The 20,562-nt window shown below is 40.0% G+C and overlaps 17 non-coding genes across 17 annotated transcripts; 6 read left to right on the top strand and 11 right to left on the bottom strand.

The window, feature by feature from the left end:
• Positions 1-160: 160 nt before the first annotated feature.
• trnak-cuu (transfer RNA lysine (anticodon CUU)) lies at positions 161-233 on the bottom strand. Its single transcript has one exon. It is a non-coding gene; the product is annotated as a tRNA-Lys (tRNA).
• A 2,139-nt stretch (positions 234-2,372) lies between these two features.
• Positions 2,373-2,578, top strand: LOC131703580 (small nucleolar RNA U3). The gene has a single exon (XR_009310020.1). It is a non-coding gene; the product is annotated as a small nucleolar RNA U3 (small nucleolar RNA).
• A 716-nt stretch (positions 2,579-3,294) lies between these two features.
• On the bottom strand, positions 3,295-3,405 carry trnal-caa (transfer RNA leucine (anticodon CAA)). Its single transcript has 2 exons — positions 3,368-3,405; positions 3,295-3,340 (listed from the first exon to the last, which is right to left on the bottom strand). It is a non-coding gene; the product is annotated as a tRNA-Leu (tRNA).
• Positions 3,406-3,752: 347 nt separating this feature from the next.
• Positions 3,753-3,825, bottom strand: trnak-cuu (transfer RNA lysine (anticodon CUU)). The gene has a single exon. It is a non-coding gene; the product is annotated as a tRNA-Lys (tRNA).
• Positions 3,826-5,958: 2,133 nt separating this feature from the next.
• Positions 5,959-6,164, top strand: LOC131703542 (small nucleolar RNA U3). The gene has a single exon (XR_009309983.1). It is a non-coding gene; the product is annotated as a small nucleolar RNA U3 (small nucleolar RNA).
• Positions 6,165-6,880: 716 nt separating this feature from the next.
• trnal-caa (transfer RNA leucine (anticodon CAA)) lies at positions 6,881-6,991 on the bottom strand. The gene is made up of 2 exons: positions 6,954-6,991; positions 6,881-6,926 (listed from the first exon to the last, which is right to left on the bottom strand). It is a non-coding gene; the product is annotated as a tRNA-Leu (tRNA).
• A 347-nt stretch (positions 6,992-7,338) lies between these two features.
• On the bottom strand, positions 7,339-7,411 carry trnak-cuu (transfer RNA lysine (anticodon CUU)). Its single transcript has one exon. It is a non-coding gene; the product is annotated as a tRNA-Lys (tRNA).
• Positions 7,412-9,551: 2,140 nt separating this feature from the next.
• On the top strand, positions 9,552-9,757 carry LOC131703543 (small nucleolar RNA U3). The gene has a single exon (XR_009309984.1). It is a non-coding gene; the product is annotated as a small nucleolar RNA U3 (small nucleolar RNA).
• A 716-nt stretch (positions 9,758-10,473) lies between these two features.
• On the bottom strand, positions 10,474-10,584 carry trnal-caa (transfer RNA leucine (anticodon CAA)). Its single transcript has 2 exons — positions 10,547-10,584; positions 10,474-10,519 (listed from the first exon to the last, which is right to left on the bottom strand). It is a non-coding gene; the product is annotated as a tRNA-Leu (tRNA).
• A 347-nt stretch (positions 10,585-10,931) lies between these two features.
• On the bottom strand, positions 10,932-11,004 carry trnak-cuu (transfer RNA lysine (anticodon CUU)). Its single transcript has one exon. It is a non-coding gene; the product is annotated as a tRNA-Lys (tRNA).
• A 2,142-nt stretch (positions 11,005-13,146) lies between these two features.
• On the top strand, positions 13,147-13,352 carry LOC131703558 (small nucleolar RNA U3). The gene has a single exon (XR_009309999.1). It is a non-coding gene; the product is annotated as a small nucleolar RNA U3 (small nucleolar RNA).
• A 716-nt stretch (positions 13,353-14,068) lies between these two features.
• trnal-caa (transfer RNA leucine (anticodon CAA)) lies at positions 14,069-14,179 on the bottom strand. The gene is made up of 2 exons: positions 14,142-14,179; positions 14,069-14,114 (listed from the first exon to the last, which is right to left on the bottom strand). It is a non-coding gene; the product is annotated as a tRNA-Leu (tRNA).
• A 347-nt stretch (positions 14,180-14,526) lies between these two features.
• On the bottom strand, positions 14,527-14,599 carry trnak-cuu (transfer RNA lysine (anticodon CUU)). Its single transcript has one exon. It is a non-coding gene; the product is annotated as a tRNA-Lys (tRNA).
• Positions 14,600-16,741: 2,142 nt separating this feature from the next.
• LOC131703544 (small nucleolar RNA U3) lies at positions 16,742-16,947 on the top strand. Its single transcript, XR_009309985.1, has one exon. It is a non-coding gene; the product is annotated as a small nucleolar RNA U3 (small nucleolar RNA).
• A 716-nt stretch (positions 16,948-17,663) lies between these two features.
• Positions 17,664-17,774, bottom strand: trnal-caa (transfer RNA leucine (anticodon CAA)). Its single transcript has 2 exons — positions 17,737-17,774; positions 17,664-17,709 (listed from the first exon to the last, which is right to left on the bottom strand). It is a non-coding gene; the product is annotated as a tRNA-Leu (tRNA).
• Positions 17,775-18,121: 347 nt separating this feature from the next.
• Positions 18,122-18,194, bottom strand: trnak-cuu (transfer RNA lysine (anticodon CUU)). Its single transcript has one exon. It is a non-coding gene; the product is annotated as a tRNA-Lys (tRNA).
• Positions 18,195-20,339: 2,145 nt separating this feature from the next.
• On the top strand, positions 20,340-20,545 carry LOC131703590 (small nucleolar RNA U3). The gene has a single exon (XR_009310029.1). It is a non-coding gene; the product is annotated as a small nucleolar RNA U3 (small nucleolar RNA).
• Positions 20,546-20,562: the final 17 nt, after the last annotated feature.

Consider the following 20,562-nt stretch of genomic DNA (forward strand, 5'->3'; position numbering starts at 1 on the left):
TATCGGTATAGCTTTAAAGGATGCACGCATTTTACAATAGCAATTGCTATATGACAATGACCAATAAGTAATTGTGTTGCAATACTTTATACAATGTGAACAGAATCAGACATTGCTCCGTTGCCTCGAAGAAACATCTACAATTTGTATTTAAAAAGGACGCCCAACGTGGGGCTCGAACCCACGACCCTGAGATTAAGAGTCTCATGCTCTACCGACTGAGCTAGCCGGGCTGTCGGGAGAAAGTTTCTTTCTTTGAGGCGGGGTGAGAGAGGAAGTACCGACAGGTGCGTGGGACCTGAGATTCGGTGTGCTGCTGCTGTAGATGAGTGTTCTGGAGACGCGCTGTGTCTGTCTCTGCGGTGTTACAGCCGTGTGAGTATATTCCAAAAGTAAAGTGTTGGATAATTCGAGAGCTAGTCTGTTGAATAAAGCTCTGAGACGTGTGGTTAAATCCCGGTCTCATCAATTTTGTTTTGTTAGATTAAAAGTGTTCCAGCAGCAGGTAAATGTCCCCACACCTTTTGGTTCTGTTTACTTATGCTACAGCGCTGCTAAACCTGAACGTTGCTGCTAATTATCTTAACTAAACTTGTATTGTTGTTGAATTGGTCTAATATAGTTAAACCTGTAATGTTGCAGCTAACGTTCCCTAATACTGTTAAAACTTGTGTGTATTAACAATCTGGCTTTTGTTGTTGTACCCTTGCTGCGAAGAGCTGTTTCCAATCACCTAGCACTCTTAAAGAGAAGTGTAATCGCTGCTATATGTTGGTCTAATACCCCATGCTTTTAAAATGTGGCTATTGGCTGGCTTTATTCAATTTCCCCTCCTTGTTTTTAGTACAACTTTAATACATTGTATTTTTAGTTATTTGAACTGATTTATGTGACTCATGGATCATTGTAATAAAGCTTTGTGAATTGTTATTCTGCCTTTGTCATTCTGTTGTCATTCCTATTCCAAACCTTTTAATTAATTTTTAGTAGTGTCGGTATTAGGACTCTCACTGGGTGTCACTGGGTGTGGCTGCTACAATCCCATATAGAATGCGACAAAACAGGTCGCCCTCCTTCATATAAACAGAAAAAGAATAAGTACACACACACACGAGTTGATTTACTGCAGCGTCAGACATCGGAGGTTCAGCAGTGTACTGCAATGTTGTAAAAAGACGTGTCTAATTCAGGATGGTTGAGCTAGCTTTGGCGCTGCGTTCAGATCACAGTTACCCTGGAAGCGTGGGTTCGAATGCCATTTCTGACAGCTCTGTTTGTTCATTAACCACTCAGCCACGGCTACATGCTCTCACGGTTTTCCGTGAAAACAGCCGTATTATTGTCAAAAGAAGCAAACGACACCCGCAGTAATGCTGCAGATGGCAGTATAGGCTAAATAATGAACCCAAGTCAAATGCCTTTGTTGAAACTCTATCAGATTTGTACAAGTCAAGCACACGTGGGAAATAATAATACCATATCCTTTCTGCCAACGTTCATAATAATGAATACATCCTTATTTCAAAATACGTAGCTATTTAACTGATCTTTTCAAAACACCCATACACAAAAGCCTTATTTCTACTGAAAAACTAACTTGCTTCATGGCTGCTGCTACAGCACTCGGGCACGTTGTGCCTAGCGTTAGCGGACATAGGAGATAAGAAGACCTACAAAATATCACGCGCTGCAGTTTTTCAGTCCGGGGATTATTACAAATGAGCAGACTGTGCATTAAAATACACATGCATGGTGGGCCTCTCTGTTACAAAGAATTGTCACACTTTGTATTTATCTCCATAATGCGCCGGGACAAAATACGCAGATACTTTAAAATTATTTGGAGAATGCGGGCATCGATCCCGCTACTTCTCGCATGCTAAGCGAGCGCTCTACCATTTGAGCTAATTCCCCTTTAATGGTGCCAGGGATTCTCATAGGCTTCATCGCAGCTTGATACGAGCAAATCAGATTGTCAGTTGTTTTTTATTTTTATTTTGGCAATGTAGTCTGTGATTGCAAATTTAAAAAAATAATTTAATTAACTAAATAGCAAGTATTTCGACTAGAGGTATGTTTTCAATTTCTTTAAAAAGTAGTCTCAGCTCGTTTATTCAGTCGCTTAGAAATCCACAATCTGTGTCCCGATGCAGCAGCGCTGTGTTCTGTGGCTCGAGCTTGTTTGACGAGGCAGACGATGCAAAAATGCCAATACTTGCTTTTGTATCACACGACAAACTTAAGGTATGCTTTAACGGCCTGGCTGTCTCGGGTTAGTTTGTATTGTTAATGTAACACCTCGTGTTGCCCACTCATTGTTTCATATGAAGTAGAGCTTGCCAGTTGGGGGCGACGGTCTGCTAATAAAAGTTAAGACTATATTTGCAAGGATCATTTCTAGAATGAAACACGTTTTGAAGGGATTGGTCTCGGTATCTACCAGGAGGAGTGGCAGTGTTTTCTTCTGAGCACCGAGCTGACAATGAGTGTTGTTATCGGGAACCTACTCGCTGCAAGGAATGACCACTTCAATCTTCAGTCGGGGGTTGCTGAAGGAAGGGGACACATTTTGAGTGTGTATCTCATTCCGGTAGAAACGTAGAAAAAAGAAACCATCAAGCCCACAATTGTTCAGTTGTTTAAATCAATAACCACATTTAAATTGATCATTGCTAATGTCAAAACAATTTAAGAACACTTTTAATAGGGCTTGACTAATATAAAAATATAGCAATGTCTTTTGCACTACGCAGGACTAGATTGAGTTTAAAATAGACATTACATCTGAAAATAACTTGTGCTTACCCCCACTTACAAGGAAGCTGTCAACCTTTGTATTCGTCCTCATAACGTGTTAGAAAATGTAAACAGCAGTTGGAGAATACCGAGGTCGATCATCCTAGCATGTTAAACGAGGGCATTTCTCATGTAAGCTACTTCCACTAATAGATCGTTTATACTGTTCTCAATGGTCCGCATCCCAGCCTGAGACCACGATCCAGTGGCAGTCGGAGATGTTTTTCAAAGTAATATGTTATTTGAAATATTAAAACAATCTTTAGTTAAATAACACATGTTTCTACACAAAATATTTTTCAGTGACTTCGACAAGTAGCCAGTTTACAACAAAAATGCAATCTGTGTTAGGAACGCTATTTTAGTCCGATTTAAAATGGAAATGAAAATGGTATTGAGTGCTGACAAGAGTTTGGTATCAGCTGATGATTTCCTTGAAACAATCTTTTTTAGTAAAATGAACAAATTGATTCATTTAAAAAATAAGTAAAAGTGAACTGTCAGAAGTGGGATTTAAACCCACGCCTCCATTCGGAGACCAGAACACACAATTCTTTGGAAAGACAGTGTCCTTGAGTCTGGCGCCTTAGACCACTCAGCCATTCTGACAAGCTGCGTTTGCTTTAGTAGAAAACCGCATTATTTCATTTCAGCACAGACTAGGGTTGTCTATTGTATCAAGGCCCGATTGGGTTTATTACGCACATACTAACTTGCTCCATGAATGATGTAATGACAAGTGTAAAAAAAGAAACAGATTGAAGCCAACCCACGAAAGTAAGATTCTTTATTTCAATATCGGTATAGCTTTAAAGGATGCACGCATTTTACAATAGCAATTGCTATATGACAATGACCAATAAGTAATTGTGTTGCAATACTTTATACAATGTGAACAGAATCAGACATTGCTCCGTTGCCTCGAAGAAACATCTACAATTTGTATTTAAAAAGGACGCCCAACGTGGGGCTCGAACCCACGACCCTGAGATTAAGAGTCTCATGCTCTACCGACTGAGCTAGCCGGGCTGTCGGGAGAAAGTTTATTTCTTTGAGGCGGGGTGAGAGAGGAAGTACCGACAGGTGGTTGGACCTGAGATTCGGGGTGTGGCTGCTGTAGACGAGTGTTCTGGAGACGCGCTGTGTCTGTGTCTGCGGTGTTACAGCCGTGTGAGTATATTCCAAAAGTAAAGTGTTGGATAATTCTAGAGCTAGTCTGTTGAATAAAGCTCTGAGACGTGTGGTTAAATCCAGGTCTCATCAATTTTGTTTTGTTAGATTAAAAGTGTTCCAGCAGCAGGTAAATGTCCCCACACCTTTTGGTTCTGTTTACTTATGCTACACCGCTGCTAAACCTGAACGTTGCTGCTAATTATCTTAACTAAACTTGTATTGTTGTTGAATTGCTCTAATATAGTTAAACCTGTAATGTTGCAGCTAACGTTCCCTAATACTGTTAAAACTTGTGTGTATTAACAATCTGGCTTTTGTTGTTGTACCCTTGCTGCGAAGAGCTGTTTCCAATCACCTAGCACTCTTAAAGAGAAGTGTAATCGCTGCTATATGTTGGTCTAATACCCCATGCTTTTAAAATGTGGCTATTGGCTGGCTTTATTCAATTTCTCCTCCTTGTTTTTAGTACAACTTTAATACATTGTATTGTTAGTTATTTGAACTGATTTATGTGACTCATGGATCATTGTAATAAAGCTTTGTGAATTGTTATTCTGCCTTTGTCATTCTGTTGTCATTCCTATTCCAAACCTTTTAATTAATTTTTAGTAGTGTCGGTATTAGGACTCTCACTGGGTGTCACTGGGTGTGGCTGCTACAATCCCATATAGAATGCGACAAAACAGGTCGCCCTCCTTCATATAAACAGAAAAAGAATAAGTACACACGATTTGATTTACTGCAGCGTCAGACATCGGAGGTTCAGCAGTGTACTGCAATATTGTGAAAAGACGTGTCTAATTCAGGATGGTTGAGCGAGCTATGGCGCTGTGTTCAGATCACAGTTACCCTGGAAGCGTGGCTTCGAATTCCATTTCTGACAGCTCTGTTTGTTCATTAACCACTCAGCCACGGCTACATGATCTCACGGTTTTCCGTGAAAACAGCCGTATTATTGTCAAAAGAAGCAAACGACACCCGCAGTAATGCTGCAGATGGCAGTATAGGCTAAATAATGAACCCAAGTCAAATGCCTTTGTTGAAACTCTATCAGATTTGTACAAGTCAAGCACACGTGGGAAATAATAATACCATATCCTTTCTGCCAACGTTCATAATAATGAATACATCCTTATTTCAAAATACGTAGCTATTTAACTGATCTTTTCAAAACACCCATACACAAAAGCCTTATTTCTACTGAAAAACTAACTTGCTTCATGGCTGCTGCTACAGCACTCGGGCACGTTGTGCCTAGCGTTAGCGGACATAGGAGATAAGAAGACCTACAAAATATCACGCGCTGCAGTTTTTCAGTCCGGGGATTATTACAAATGAGCAGACTGTGCATTAAAATACACATGCATGGTGGGCCTCTCTGTTACAAAGAATTGTCACACTTTGTATTTATCTCCATAATGCGCCGGGACAAAATACGCAGATACTTTAAAATTATTTGGAGAATGCGGGCATCGATCCCGCTACTTCTCGCATGCTAAGCGAGCGCTCTACCATTTGAGCTAATTCCCCTTTAATAGTGCCAGGGATTCTCATAGGCTTCATCGCAGCTTGATACGAGCAAATCAGATTGTCAGTTGTTTTTTATTTTTATTTTGGCAATGTAGTCTGTGATTGCAAATTTAAAAAAATAATTTAATTAACTAAATAGCAAGTATTTCGACTAGAGGTATGTTTTCAATTTCTTTAAAAAGTAGTCTCAGCTCGTTTATTCAGTCGCTTAGAAATCCACAATCTGTGTCCCGATGCAGCAGCGCTGTGTGCTGTGGCTCGAGCTTGTTTGACGAGGCAGACGATGCAAAAATGCCAATACTTGCTTTTGTATCACACGACAAACTTAAGGTATGCTTTAACGGCCTGGCTGTCTCGGGTTAGATTGTATTGTTAATGTAACACCTCGTTGTTGCCCAGTCATTGTTTCATATGAAGTAGAGCTTGCCAGTTGGGGGCGACGGTCTGCTAATAAAAGTTAAGACTATATTTGCAAGGATCATTTCTAGAATGAAACACGTTTTGAAGGGATTGGTCTCGGTATCCACCAGGAGGAGTGGCAGTGTTTTCTTCTGAGCACCGAGCTGACAATGAGTGTTGTTATCGGGAACCTACTCGCTGCAAGGAATGACCACTTCAATCTTCAGTCGGGGGTTGCTGAAGGAAGGGGACACATTTTGAGTGTGTATCTCATTCCGGTAGAAACGTAGAAAAAAGAAACCATCAAGCCCACAATTGTTCAGTTGTTTAAATCAATAACCACATTTAAATTGATCATTGCTAATGTCAAAACAATTTAAGAACACTTTAAATAGGGCTTGACTAATATAAAAATATAGCAATGTCTTTTGCACTACGCAGGACTAGATTGAGTTTAAAATAGACATTACATCTGAAAATAACTTGTGCTTACCCCCACTTACAAGGAAGCTGTCAACCTTTGTATTCGTCCTCATAACGTGTTAGAAAATGTAAACAGCAGTTGGAGAATACCGAGGTCGATCATCCTAGCATGTTAAACGAGGGCATTTCTCATGTAAGCTACTTCCACTAATAGATCGTTTATACTGTTCTCAATGGTCCGCATCCCAGCCTGAGACCACGATCCAGTGGCAGTCGGAGATGTTTTTCAAAGTAATATGTTATTTGAAATATTAAAACAATCTTTAGTTAAATAACACATGTTTCTACACAAAATATTTTTCAGTGACTTCGACAAGTAGCCAGTTTACAACAAAAATGCAATCTGTGTTAGGAACGCTATTTTAGTCTGATTTAAAATGGAAATGAAAATGGTATTGAGAGCTGACAAGAGTTTGGTATCAGCTGTTGATTTCCTTGAAATAATCTTTTATAGTAAAATGAACAAATTGATTCATTTAAAAAATAAGTAAAAGTGAACTGTCAGAAGTGGGATTTGAACCCACGCCTCCATTCGGAGACCAGAACACACAATTCTTTGGAAAGACAGCGTCTTTGAGTCTGGCGCCTTAGACCACTCGGCCATTCTGACAAGCTGCGTTTGCTTTAGTAGAAAACTGCATTATTTCATTTCAACAGAGACTAGGGTTGTCTATTGTATCAAGGCCCGATTGGGTTTATTACGCACATACTAACTTGCTCCATGAATGATGTAATGACAAGTGTAAAAAAAGAATCAGATTGAAGCCAACCCACGAAAGTAAGATTCTTTATTTCAATATCGGTATAGCTTTAAAGGATGCACGCATTTTACAATAGCAATTGCTATATGACAATGACCAATAAGTAATTGTGTTGCAATACTTTATACAATGTGAACAGAATCAGACATTGCTCCGTTGCCTCGAAGAAACATCTACAATTTGTATTTAAAAAGGACGCCCAACGTGGGGCTCGAACCCACGACCCTGAGATTAAGAGTCTCATGCTCTACCGACTGAGCTAGCCGGGCTGTCGGGAGAAAGTTTCTTTCTTTGAGGCGGGGTGAGAGAGGAAGTACCGACAGGTGCGTGGGACCTGAGATTCGGTGTGCTGCTGCTGTAGATGAGTGTTCTGGAGACGCGCTGTGTCTGTGTCTGCGGTGTTACAGCCGTGTGAGTATATTCCAAAAGTAAAGTGTTGGATAATTCGAGAGCTAGTCTGTTGAATAAAGCTCTGAGACGTGTGGTTAAATCCCGGTCTCATCAATTTTGTTTTGTTAGATTAAAAGTGTTCCAGCAGCAGGTAAATGTCCCCACACCTTTTGGTTCTGTTTACTTATGCTACAGCGCTGCTAAACCTGAACGTTGCTGCTAATTATCTTAACTAAACTTGTATTGTTGTTGAATTGCTCTAATATAGTTAAACCTGTAATGTTGCAGCTAACGTTCCCTAATACTGTTAAAACTTGTGTGTATTAACAATCTGGCTTTTGTTGTTGTACCCTTGCTGCGAAGAGCTGTTTCCAATCACCTAGCACTCTTAAAGAGAAGTGTAATCGCTGCTATATGTTGGTCTAATACCCCATGCTTTTAAAATGTGGCTATTGGCTGGCTTTATTCAATTTCCCCTCCTTGTTTTTAGTACAACTTTAATACATTGTATTGTTAGTTATTTGAACTGATTTATGTGACTCATGGATCATTGTAATAAAGCTTTGTGAATTGTTATTCTGCCTTTGTCATTCTGTTGTCATTCCTATTCCAAACCTTTTAATTAATTTTTAGTAGTGTCGGTATTAGGACTCTCACTGGGTGTCACTGGGTGTGGCTGCTACAATCCCATATAGAATGCGACAAAACAGGTCGCCCTCCTTCATATAAACAGAAAAAGAATAAGTACACACACACACGAGTTGATTTACTGCAGCGTCAGACATCGGAGGTTCAGCAGTGTACTGCAATGTTGTGAAAAGACGTGTCTAATTCAGGATGGTTGAGCGAGCTATGGCGCTGCGTTCAGATCACAGTTACCCTGGAAGCGTGGGTTCGAATTCCATTTCTGACAGCTCTGTTTGTTCATTAACCACTCAGCCACGGCTACATGCTCTCACGGTTTTCCGTGAAAACAGCCGTATTATTGTCAAAAGAAGCAAACGACACCCGCAGTAATGCTGCAGGTGGCAGTATAGGCTAAATAATGAACCCAAGTCAAATGCCTTTGTTGAAACTCTATCAGATTTGTACAAGTCAAACACACGTGGGAAATAATAATACCATATCCTTTCTGCCAACGTTCATAATAATGAATACATCCTTATTTCAAAATACGTAGCTATTTAACTGATCTTTTCAAAACACCCATACACAAAAGCCTTATTTCTACTGAAAAACTAACTTGCTTCATGGCTGCTGCTACAGCACTCGGGCACGTTGTGCCTAGCGTTAGCGGACATAGGAGATAAGAAGACCTACAAAATATCACGCGCTGCAGTTTTTCAGTCCGGGGATTATTACAAATTAGCAGACTGTGCATTAAAATACACATGCATGGTGGGCGTCTCTGTTACAAAGAATTGTCACACTTTGTATTTATCTCCATAATGCGCCGGGACAAAATACGCAGATACTTTAAAATTATTTGGAGAATGCGGGCATCGATCCCGCTACTTCTCGCATGCTAAGCGAGCGCTCTACCATTTGAGCTAATTCCCCTTTAATGGTGCCAGGGATTCTCATAGGCTTCATCGCAGCTTGATACGAGCAAATCAGATTGTCAGTTGTTTTTTATTTTTATTTTGGCAATGTAGTCTGTGATTGCAAATTTAAAAAAATAATTTAATTAACTAAATAGCAAGTACTTCGACTAGAGGTATGTTTTCAATTTCTTTAAAAAGTAGTCTCAGCTCGTTTATTCAGTCGCTTAGAAATCCACAATCTGTGTCCCGATGCAGCAGCGCTGTGTGCTGTGGCTCGAGCTTGTTTGACGAGGCAGACGATGCAAAAATGCCAATACTTGCTTTTGTATCACACGACAAACTTAAGGTATGCTTTAACGGCCTGGCTGTCTCGGATTAGTTTGTATTGTTAATGTAACACCTCGTTGTTGCCCAGTCATTGTTTCATATGAAGTAGAGCTTGCCAGTTGGGGGCGACGGTCTGCTAATAAAAGTTAAGACTATATTTGCAAGGATCATTTCTAGAATGAAACACGTTTTGAAGGGATTGGTCTCGGTATCCACCAGGAGGAGTGGCAGTGTTTTCTTCTGAGCACCGAGCTGACAATGAGTGTTGTTATCGGGAACCTACTCGCTGCAAGGAATGACCACTTCAATCTTCAGTCGGGGGTTGCTGAAGGAAGGGGACACATTTTGAGTGTGTATCTCATTCCGGTAGAAACGTAGAAAAAAGAAACCATCAAGCCCACAATTGTTCAGTTGTTTAAATCAATAACCACATTTAAATTGATCATTGCTAATGTCAAAACAATTTAAGAACACTTTAAATAGGGCTTGACTAATATAAAAATATAGCAATGTCTTTTGCACTACGCAGGACTAGATTGAGTTTAAAATAGACATTACATCTGAAAATAACTTGTGCTTACCCCCACTTACAAGGAAGCTGTCAACCTTTGTATTCGTCCTCATAACGTGTTAGAAAATGTAAACAGCAGTTGGAGAATACCGAAGTCGATCATCCTAGCATGTTAAACGAGGGCATTTCTCATGTAAGCTACTTCCACTAATAGATCGTTTATACTGTTCTCAATGGTCCGCATCCCAGCCTGAGACCATGATCCAGTGGCAGTCGGAGATGTTTTTCAAAGTAATATGTTATTTGAAATATTAAAACAATCTTTAGTTAAATAACACATGTTTCTACACAAAATATTTTTCAGTGACTTCGACAAGTAGCCAGTTTACAACAAAAATGCAATCTGTGTTAGGAACGCTATTTTAGTCCGATTTAAAATGGAAATGAAAATGGTATTGAGTGCTGACAAGAGTTTGGTATCAGCTGTTGATTTCCTTGAAACAATCTTTTATAGTAAAATGAACAAATTGATTCATTTAAAAAATAAGTAAAAGTGAACTGTCAGAAGTGGGATTTGAACCCACGCCTCCATTCGGAGACCAGAACACACAATTCTTTGGAAAGACAGCGTCCTTGAGTCTGGCGCCTTAGACCACTCGGCCATTCTGACAAACTGCCTTTGCTTTAGTAGAAAACTGCATTATTTCATTTCAGCACAGACTAGGGTTGTCTATTGTATCAAGGCCCGATTGGGTTTATTACGCACATACTAACTTGCTCCATGAATGATGTAATGACAAGTGTAAAAAAAGAATCAGATTGAAGCCAACCCACGAAAGTAAGATTCTTTATTTCAATATCGGTATAGCTTTAAAGGATGCATGCATTTTACAATAGCAATTGCTATATGACAATGACCAATAAGTAATTGTGTTGCAATACTTTATACAATGTGAACAGAATCAGACATTGCTCCGTTGCCTCGAAGAAACATCTACAATTTGTATTTAAAAAGGACGCCCAACGTGGGGCTCGAACCCACGACCCTGAGATTAAGAGTCTCATGCTCTACCGACTGAGCTAGCCGGGCTGTCGGGAGAAAGTTTCTTTCTTTGAGGCGGGGTGAGAGAGGAAGTACCGACAGGTGCGTGGGACCTGAGATTCGGTGTGCTGCTGCTGTAGATGAGTGTTCTGCAGACGCGCTGTGTCTGTGTCTGCGGTGTTACAGCCGTGTGAGTATATTCCAAAAGTAAAGTGTTGGATAATTCGAGAGCTAGTCTGTTGAATAAAGCTCTGAGACGTGTGGTTAAATCCCGGTCTCATCAATTTTGTTTTGTTAGATTAAAAGTGTTCCAGCAGCAGGTAAATGTCCCCACACCTTTTGGTTCTGTTTACTTATGCTACACCGCTGCTAAACCTAAACGTTGCTGCTAATTATCTTAACTAAACTTGTATTGTTGTTGAATTGGTCTAATATAGTTAAACCTGTAATGTTGCAGCTAACGTTCCCTAATACTGTTAAAACTTGTGTGTATTAACAATCTGGCTTTTGTTGTTGTACCCTTGCTGCGAAGAGCTGTTTCCAATCACCTAGCACTCTTAAAAAGAAGTGTAATCGCTGCTATATGTTGGTCTAATACCCCATGCTTTTAAAATGTGGCTATTGGCTGGCTTTATTCAATTTCCCCTCCTTGTTTTTAGTACAACTTTAATACATTGTATTGTTAGTTATTTGAACTGATTTATGTGACTCATGGATCATTGTAATAAAGCTTTGTGAATTGTTATTCTGCCTTTGTCATTCTGTTGTCATTCCTATTCCAAACCTTTTAATTAATTTTTAGTAGTGTCGGTATTAGGACTCTCACTGGGTGTCACTGGGTGTGGCTGCTACAATCCCATATAGAATGCGACAAAACAGGTCGCCCTCCTTCATATAAACAGAAAAAGAATAAGTACACACACACACACGAGTTGATTTACTGCAGCGTCAGACATCGGAGGTTCAGCAGTGTACTGCAATGTTGTGAAAAGACGTGTCTAATTCAGGATGGTTGAGCGAGCTATGGCGCTGCGTTCAGATCACAGTTACCCTGGAAGCGTGGGTTCGAATTCCATTTCTGACAGCTCTGTTTGTTCATTAACCACTCAGCCACGGCTACATGCTCTCACGGTTTTCCGTGAAAACAGCCGTATTATTGTCAAAAGAAGCAAACGACACCCGCAGTAATGCTGCAGGTGGCAGTATAGGCTAAATAATGAACCCAAGTCAAATGCCTTTGTTGAAACTCTATCAGATTTGTACAAGTCAAGCACACGTGGGAAATAATAATACCATATCCTTTCTGCCAACGTTCATAATAATGAATACATCCTTATTTCAAAATACGTAGCTATTTAACTGATCTTTTCAAAACACCCATACACAAAAGCCTTATTTCTACTGAAAAACTAACTTGCTTCATGGCTGCTGCTACAGCACTCGGGCACGTTGTGCCTAGCGTTAGCGGACATAGGAGATAAGAAGACCTACAAAATATCACGCGCTGCAGTTTTTCAGTCCGGGGATTATTACAAATGAGCAGACTGTGCATTAAAATACACATGCATGGTGGGCCTCTCTGTTACAAAGAATTGTCACACTTTGTATTTATCTCCATAATGCGCCGGGACAAAATACGCAGATACTTTAAAATTATTTGGAGAATGCGGGCATCGATCCCGCTACTTCTCGCATGCTAAGCGAGCGCTCTACCATTTGAGCTAATTCCCCTTTAATGGTGCCAGGGATTCTCATAGGCTTCATCGCAGCTTGATACGAGCAAATCAGATTGTCAGTTGTTTTTTATTTTTATTTTGGCAATGTAGTCTGTGATTGCAAATTTAAAAAAATAATTTAATTAACTAAATAGCAAGTATTTCGACTAGAGGTATGTTTTCAATTTCTTTAAAAAGTAGTCTCAGCTCGTTTATTCAGTCGCTTAGAAATCCACAATCTGTGTCCCGATGCAGCAGCGCTGTGTGCTGTGGCTCGAGCTTGTTTGACGAGGCAGACGATGCAAAAATGCCAATACTTGCTTTTGTATCACACGACAAACTTAAGGTATGCTTTAACGGCCTGGCTGTCTCGGGTTAGTTTGTATTGTTAATGTAACACCTCGTTGTTGCCCAGTCATTGTTTCATATGAAGTAGAGCTTGCCAGTTGGGGGCGACGGTCTGCTAATAAAAGTTAAGACTATATTTGCAAGGATCATTTCTAGAATGAAACACGTTTTGAAGGGATTGGTCTCGGTATCCACCAGGAGGAGTGGCAGTGTTTTCTTCTGAGCACCGAGCTGACAATGAGTGTTGTTATAGGGAACCTACTCGCTGCAAGGAATGACCACTTCAATCTTCAGTCGGGGGTTGCTGAAGGAAGGGGACACATTTTGAGTGTGTATCTCATTCCGGTAGAAACGTAGAAAAAAGAAACCATCAAGCCCACAATTGTTCAGTTGTTTAAATCAATAACCACATTTAAATTGATCATTGCTAATGTCAAAACAATTTAAGAACACTTTAAATAGGGCTTGACTAATATAAAAATATAGCAATGTCTTTTGCACTACGCAGGACTAGATTGAGTTTAAAATAGACATTACATCTGAAAATAACTTGTGCTTACCCCCACTTACAAGGAAGCTGTCAACCTTTGTATTCGTCCTCATAACGTGTTAGAAAATGTAAACAGCAGTTGGAGAATACCAAAGTCGATCATCCTAGCATGTTAAACGAGGGCATTTCTCATGTAAGCTACTTCCACTAATAGATCGTTTATACTGTTCTCAATGGTCCGCATCCCAGCCTGAGACCACGATCCAGTGGCAGTCGGAGATGTTTTTCAAAGTAATATGTTATTTGAAATATTAAAACAATCTTTAGTTAAATAACACATGTTTCTACACAAAATATTTTTCAGTGACTTCGACAAGTAGCCAGTTTACAACAAAAATGCAATCTGTGTTAGGAACGCTATTTTAGTCCGATTTAAAATGGAAATGAAAATGGTATTGAGTGCTGACAAGAGTTTGGTATCAGCTGTTGATTTCCTTGAAACAATCTTTTTTAGTAAAATGAACAAATTGATTCATTTAAAAAATAAGTAAAAGTGAACTGTCAGAAGTGGGATTTGAACCCACGCCTCCATTCGGAGACCAGAACACACAATTCTTTGGAAAGACAGCGTTCTTGAGTCTGGCGCCTTAGACCACTCGGCCATTCTGACAAGCTGCGTTTGCTTTAGTAGAAAACTGCATTATTTCATTTCAACACAGACTAGGGTTGTCTATTGTATCAAGGCCCGATTGGGTTTATTACGCACATACTAACTTGCTCCATGAATGATGTAATGACAAGTGTAAAAAAAGAATCAGATTGAAGCCAACCCACGAAAGTAAGATTCTTTATTTCAATATCGGTATAGCTTTAAAGGATGCACGCATTTTACAATAGCAATTGCTATATGACAATGACCAATAAGTAATTGTGTTGCAATACTTTATACAATGTGAACAGAATCAGACATTGCTCCGTTGCCTCGAAGAAACATCTACAATTTGTATTTAAAAAGGACGCCCAACGTGGGGCTCGAACCCACGACCCTGAGATTAAGAGTTTCATGCTCTACCGACTGAGCTAGCCGGGCTGTCGGGAGAAAGTTTCTTTCTTTGAGGCGGGGTGAGAGAGGAAGTACCGACAGGTGCGTGGGACCTGAGATTCGGTGTGCTGCTGCTGTAGATGAGTGTTCTGGAGACGCGCTGTGTCTGTGTCTGCGGTGTTACAGCCGTGTGAGTATATTCCAAAAGTAAAGTGTTGGATAATTCGAGAGCTAGTCTGTTGAATAAAGCTCTGAGACGTGTGGTTAAATCCCGGTCTCATCAATTTTGTTTTGTTAGATTAAAAGTGTTCCAGCAGCAGGTAAATGTCCCCACACCTTTTGGTTCTGTTTACTTATGCTACAGCGCTGCTAAACCTGAACGTTGCTGCTAATTATCTTAACTAAACTTGTATTGTTGTTGAATTGCTCTAATATAGTTAAACCTGTAATGTTGCAGCTAACGTTCCCTAATACTGTTAAAACTTGTGTGTATTAACAATCTGGCTTTTGTTGTTGTACCCTTGCTGCGAAGAGCTGTTTCCAATCACCTAGCACTCTTAAAGAGAAGTGTAATCGCTGCTATATGTTGGTCTAATACCCCATGCTTTTAAAATGTGGCTATTGGCTGGCTTTATTCAATTTCCCCTCCTTGTTTTTAGTACAACTTTAATACATTGTATTGTTAGTTATTTGAACTGATTTATGTGACTCATGGATCATTGTAATAAAGCTTTGTGAATTGTTATTCTGCCTTTGTCATTCTGTTGTCATTCCTATTCCAAACCTTTTAATTAATTTTTAGTAGTGTCGGTATTAGGACTCTCACTGGGTGTCACTGGGTGTGGCTGCTACAATCCCATATAGAATGCGACAAAACAGGTCGCCCTCCTTCATATAAACAGAAAAAGAATAAGTACACACACACACACGAGTTGATTTACTGCAGCGTCAGACATCGGAGGTTCAGCAGTGTACTGCAATGTTGTGAAAAGACGTGTCTAATTCAGGATGGTTGAGCGAGCTATGGCGCTGCGTTCAGATCACAGTTACCCTGGAAGCGTGGCTTCGAATTCCATTTCTGACAGCTCTGTTTGTTCATTAACCACTCAGCCACGGCTACATGCTCTCACGGTTTTCCGTGAAAACAGCCGTATTATTGTCAAAAGAAGCAAACGACACCCGCAGTAATGCTGCAGGTGGCAGTATAGGCTAAATAATGAACCCAAGTCAAATGCCTTTGTTGAAACTCTATCAGATTTGTACAAGTCAAACACACGTGGGAAATAATAATACCATATCCTTTCTGCCAACGTTCATAATAATGAATACATCCTTATTTCAAAATACGTAGCTATTTAACTGATCTTTTCAAAACACCCATACACAAAAGCCTTATTTCTACTGAAAAACTAACTTGCTTCATGGCTGCTGCTACAGCACTCGGGCACGTTGTGCCTAGCGTTAGCGGACATAGGAGATAAGAAGACCTACAAAATATCACGCGCTGCAGTTTTTCAGTCCGGGGATTATTACAAATTAGCAGACTGTGCATTAAAATACACATGCATGGTGGGCGTCTCTGTTACAAAGAATTGTCACACTTTGTATTTATCTCCATAATGCGCCGGGACAAAATACGCAGATACTTTAAAATTATTTGGAGAATGCGGGCATCGATCCCGCTACTTCTCGCATGCTAAGCGAGCGCTCTACCATTTGAGCTAATTCCCCTTTAATGGTGCCAGGGATTCTCATAGGCTTCATCGCAGCTTGATACGAGCAAATCAGATTGTCAGTTGTTTTTTATTTTTATTTTGGCAATGTAGTCTGTGATTGCAAATTTAAAAAAATAATTTAATTAACTAAATAGCAAGTATTTCGACTAGAGGTATGTTTTCAATTTCTTTAAAAAGTAGTCTCAGCTCGTTTATTCAGTCGCTTAGAAATCCACAATCTGTGTCCCGATGCAGCAGCGCTGTGTGCTGTGGCTCGAGCTTGTTTGACGAGGCAGACGATGCAAAAATGCCAATACTTGCTTTTGTATCACACGACAAACTTAAGGTATGCTTTAACGGCCTGGCTGTCTCGGATTAGTTTGTATTGTTAATGTAACACCTCGTTGTTGCCCAGTCATTGTTTCATATGAAGTAGAGCTTGCCAGTTGGGGGCGACGGTCTGCTAATAAAAGTTAAGACTATATTTGCAAGGATCATTTCTAGAATGAAACACGTTTTGAAGGGATTGGTCTCGGTATCCACCAGGAGGAGTGGCAGTGTTTTCTTCTGAGCACCGAGCTGACAATGAGTGTTGTTATCGGGAACCTACTCGCTGCAAGGAATGACCACTTCAATCTTCAGTCGGGGGTTGCTGAAGGAAGGGGACACATTTTGAGTGTGTATCTCATTCCGGTAGAAACGTAGAAAAAAGAAACCATCAAGCCCACAATTGTTCAGTTGTTTAAATCAATAACCACATTTAAATTGATCATTGCTAATGTCAAAACAATTTAAGAACACTTTAAATAGGGCTTGACTAATATAAAAATATAGCAATGTCTTTTGCACTACGCAGGACTAGATTGAGTTTAAAATAGACATTACATCTGAAAATAACTTGTGCTTACCCCCACTTACAAGGAAGCTGTCAACCTTTGTATTCGTCCTCATAACGTGTTAGAAAATGTAAACAGCAGTTGGAGAATACCGAAGTCGATCATCCTAGCATGTTAAACGAGGGCATTTCTCATGTAAGCTACTTCCACTAATAGATCGTTTATACTGTTCTCAATGGTCCGCATCCCAGCCTGAGACCATGATCCAGTGGCAGTCGGAGATGTTTTTCAAAGTAATATGTTATTTGAAATATTAAAACAATCTTTAGTTAAATAACACATGTTTCTACACAAAATATTTTTCAGTGACTTCGACAAGTAGCCAGTTTACAACAAAAATGCAATCTGTGTTAGGAACGCTATTTTAGTCCGATTTAAAATGGAAATGAAAATGGTATTGAGTGCTGACAAGAGTTTGGTATCAGCTGTTGATTTCCTTGAAACAATCTTTTATAGTAAAATGAACAAATTGATTCATTTAAAAAATAAGTAAAAGTGAACTGTCAGAAGTGGGATTTGAACCCACGCCTCCATTCGGAGACCAGAACACACAATTCTTTGGAAAGACAGCGTCCTTGAGTCTGGCGCCTTAGACCACTCGGCCATTCTGACAAGCTGCCTTTGCTTTAGTAGAAAACTGCATTATTTCATTTCAGCACAGACTAGGGTTGTCTATTGTATCAAGGCCCGATTGGGTTTATTACGCACATACTAACTTGCTCCATGAATGATGTAATGACAAGTGTAAAAAAAGAATCAGATTGAAGCCAACCCACGAAAGTAAGATTCTTTATTTCAATATCGGTATAGCTTTAAAGGATGCACGCATTTTACAATAGCAATTGCTATATGACAATGACCAATAAGTAATTGTGTTGCAATACTTTATACAATGTGAACAGAATCAGACATTGCTCCGTTGCCTCGAAGAAACATCTACAATTTGTATTTAAAAAGGACGCCCAACGTGGGGCTCGAACCCACGACCCTGAGATTAAGAGTCTCATGCTCTACCGACTGAGCTAGCCGGGCTGTCGGGAGAAAGTTTCTTTCTTTGAGGCGGGGTGAGAGAGGAAGTACCGACAGGTGCGTGGGACCTGAGATTCGGTGTGCTGCTGCTGTAGATGAGTGTTCTGCAGACGCGCTGTGTCTGTGTCTGCGGTGTTACAGCCGTGTGAGTATATTCCAAAAGTAAAGTGTTGGATAATTCGAGAGCTAGTCTGTTGAATAAAGCTCTGAGACGTGTGGTTAAATCCCGGTCTCATCAATTTTGTTTTGTTAGATTAAAAGTGTTCCAGCAGCAGGTAAATGTCCCCACACCTTTTGGTTCTGTTTACTTATGCTACACCGCTGCTAAACCTAAACGTTGCTGCTAATTATCTTAACTAAACTTGTATTGTTGTTGAATTGGTCTAATATAGTTAAACCTGTAATGTTGCAGCTAACGTTCCCTAATACTGTTAAAACTTGTGTGTATTAACAATCTGGCTTTTGTTGTTGTACCCTTGCTGCGAAGAGCTGTTTCCAATCACCTAGCACTCTTAAAGAGAAGTGTAATCGCTGCTATATGTTGGTCTAATACCCCATGCTTTTAAAATGTGGCTATTGGCTGGCTTTATTCAATTTCCCCTCCTTGTTTTTAGTACAACTTTAATACATTGTATTGTTAGTTATTTGAACTGATTTATGTGACTCATGGATCATTGTAATAAAGCTTTGTGAATTGTTATTCTGCCTTTGTCATTCTGTTGTCATTCCTATTCCAAACCTTTTAATTAATTTTTAGTAGTGTCGGTATTAGGACTCTCACTGGGTGTCACTGGGTGTGGCTGCTACAATCCCATATAGAATGCGACAAAACAGGTCGCCCTCCTTCATATAAACAGAAAAAGAATAAGTACACACACACACACACACGAGTTGATTTACTGCAGCGTCAGACATCGGAGGTTCAGCAGTGTACTGCAATGTTGTGAAAAGACGTGTCTAATTCAGGATGGTTGAGCGAGCTATGGCGCTGCGTTCAGATCACAGTTACCCTGGAAGCGTGGGTTCGAATTCCATTTCTGACAGCTCTGTTTGTTCATTAACCACTCAGCCACGGCTACATGATCTCACGGTTTTCCGTGAAAACAGCCGTATTATTGTCAAAAGAAGCAAACGACACCCGCAGTAATGCTGCAGATGGCAGTATAGGCTAAATAATGAACCCAAGTCAAATGCCTTTGTTGAAACTCTATCAGATTTGTACAAGTCAAGCACACGTGGGAAATAATAATACCATATCCTTTCTGCCAACGTTCATAATAATGAATACATCCTTATTTCAAAATACGTAGCTATTTAACTGATCTTTTCAAAACACCCATACACAAAAGCCTTATTTCTACTGAAAAACTAACTTGCTCATGGCTGCTGCTACAGCACTCGGGCACGTTGTGCCTAGCGTTAGCGGACATAGGAGATAAGAAGACCTACAAAATATCACGCGCTGCAGTTTTTCAGTCCAGGGATTATTACAAATTAGCAGACTGTGCATTAAAATACACATGCATGGTGGGCGTCTCTGTTACAAAGAATTGTCACACTTTGTATTTATCTCCATAATGCGCCGGGACAAAATACGCAGATACTTTAAAATTATTTGGAGAATGCGGGCATCGATCCCGCTACTTCTCGCATGCTAATCGAGGGCTCTACCATTTGAGCTAATTCCCCTTTAATGGTGCCAGGGATTCTCATAGGCTTCATATCAGCTTGATACGAGCAAATCAGATTGTCAGTTGTTTTTTATTTTTATTTTGGCAATGTAGTCTGTGATTGCAAATTTAAAAAAATAATTTAATTAACTAAATAGCAAGTATTTCGACTAGAGGTATGTTTTCAATTTCTTTAAAAAGTAGTCTCAGCTCGTTTATTCAGTCGCTTAGAAACCCACAATCTGTGTCCCGATGCAGCAGCGCTGTGTGCTGTGGCTCGAGCTTGTTTGACGAGGCAGACGATGCAAAAATGCCAATAGTTGCTTTTGTATCACACGACAAACTTAAGGTATGCTTTAACGGCCTGGCTGTCTCGGGTTAGTTTGTATTGTTAATGTAACACCTCGTTGTTGCCCAGTCATTGTTTCATATGAAGTAGAGCTTGCCAGTTGGGGGCGACGGTCTGCTAATAAAAGTTAAGACTATATTTGCAAGGATCATTTCTAGAATGAAACACGTTTTGAAGGGATTGGTCTCGGTATCCACCAGGAGGAGTGGCAGTATTTTCTTCTGAGCACCGAGCTGACAATGAGTGTTGTTATCGGGAACCTACTCGCTGCAAGGAATGACCACTTCAATCTTCAGTCGGGGGTTGCTGAAGGAAGGGGACACATTTTGAGTGTGTATCTCATTCCGGTAGA

This window comes from Acipenser ruthenus, chromosome 32 (assembly GCF_902713425.1).
Source record: "Acipenser ruthenus chromosome 32, fAciRut3.2 maternal haplotype, whole genome shotgun sequence".
NCBI lineage: Eukaryota > Metazoa > Chordata > Actinopteri > Acipenseriformes > Acipenseridae > Acipenser > Acipenser ruthenus.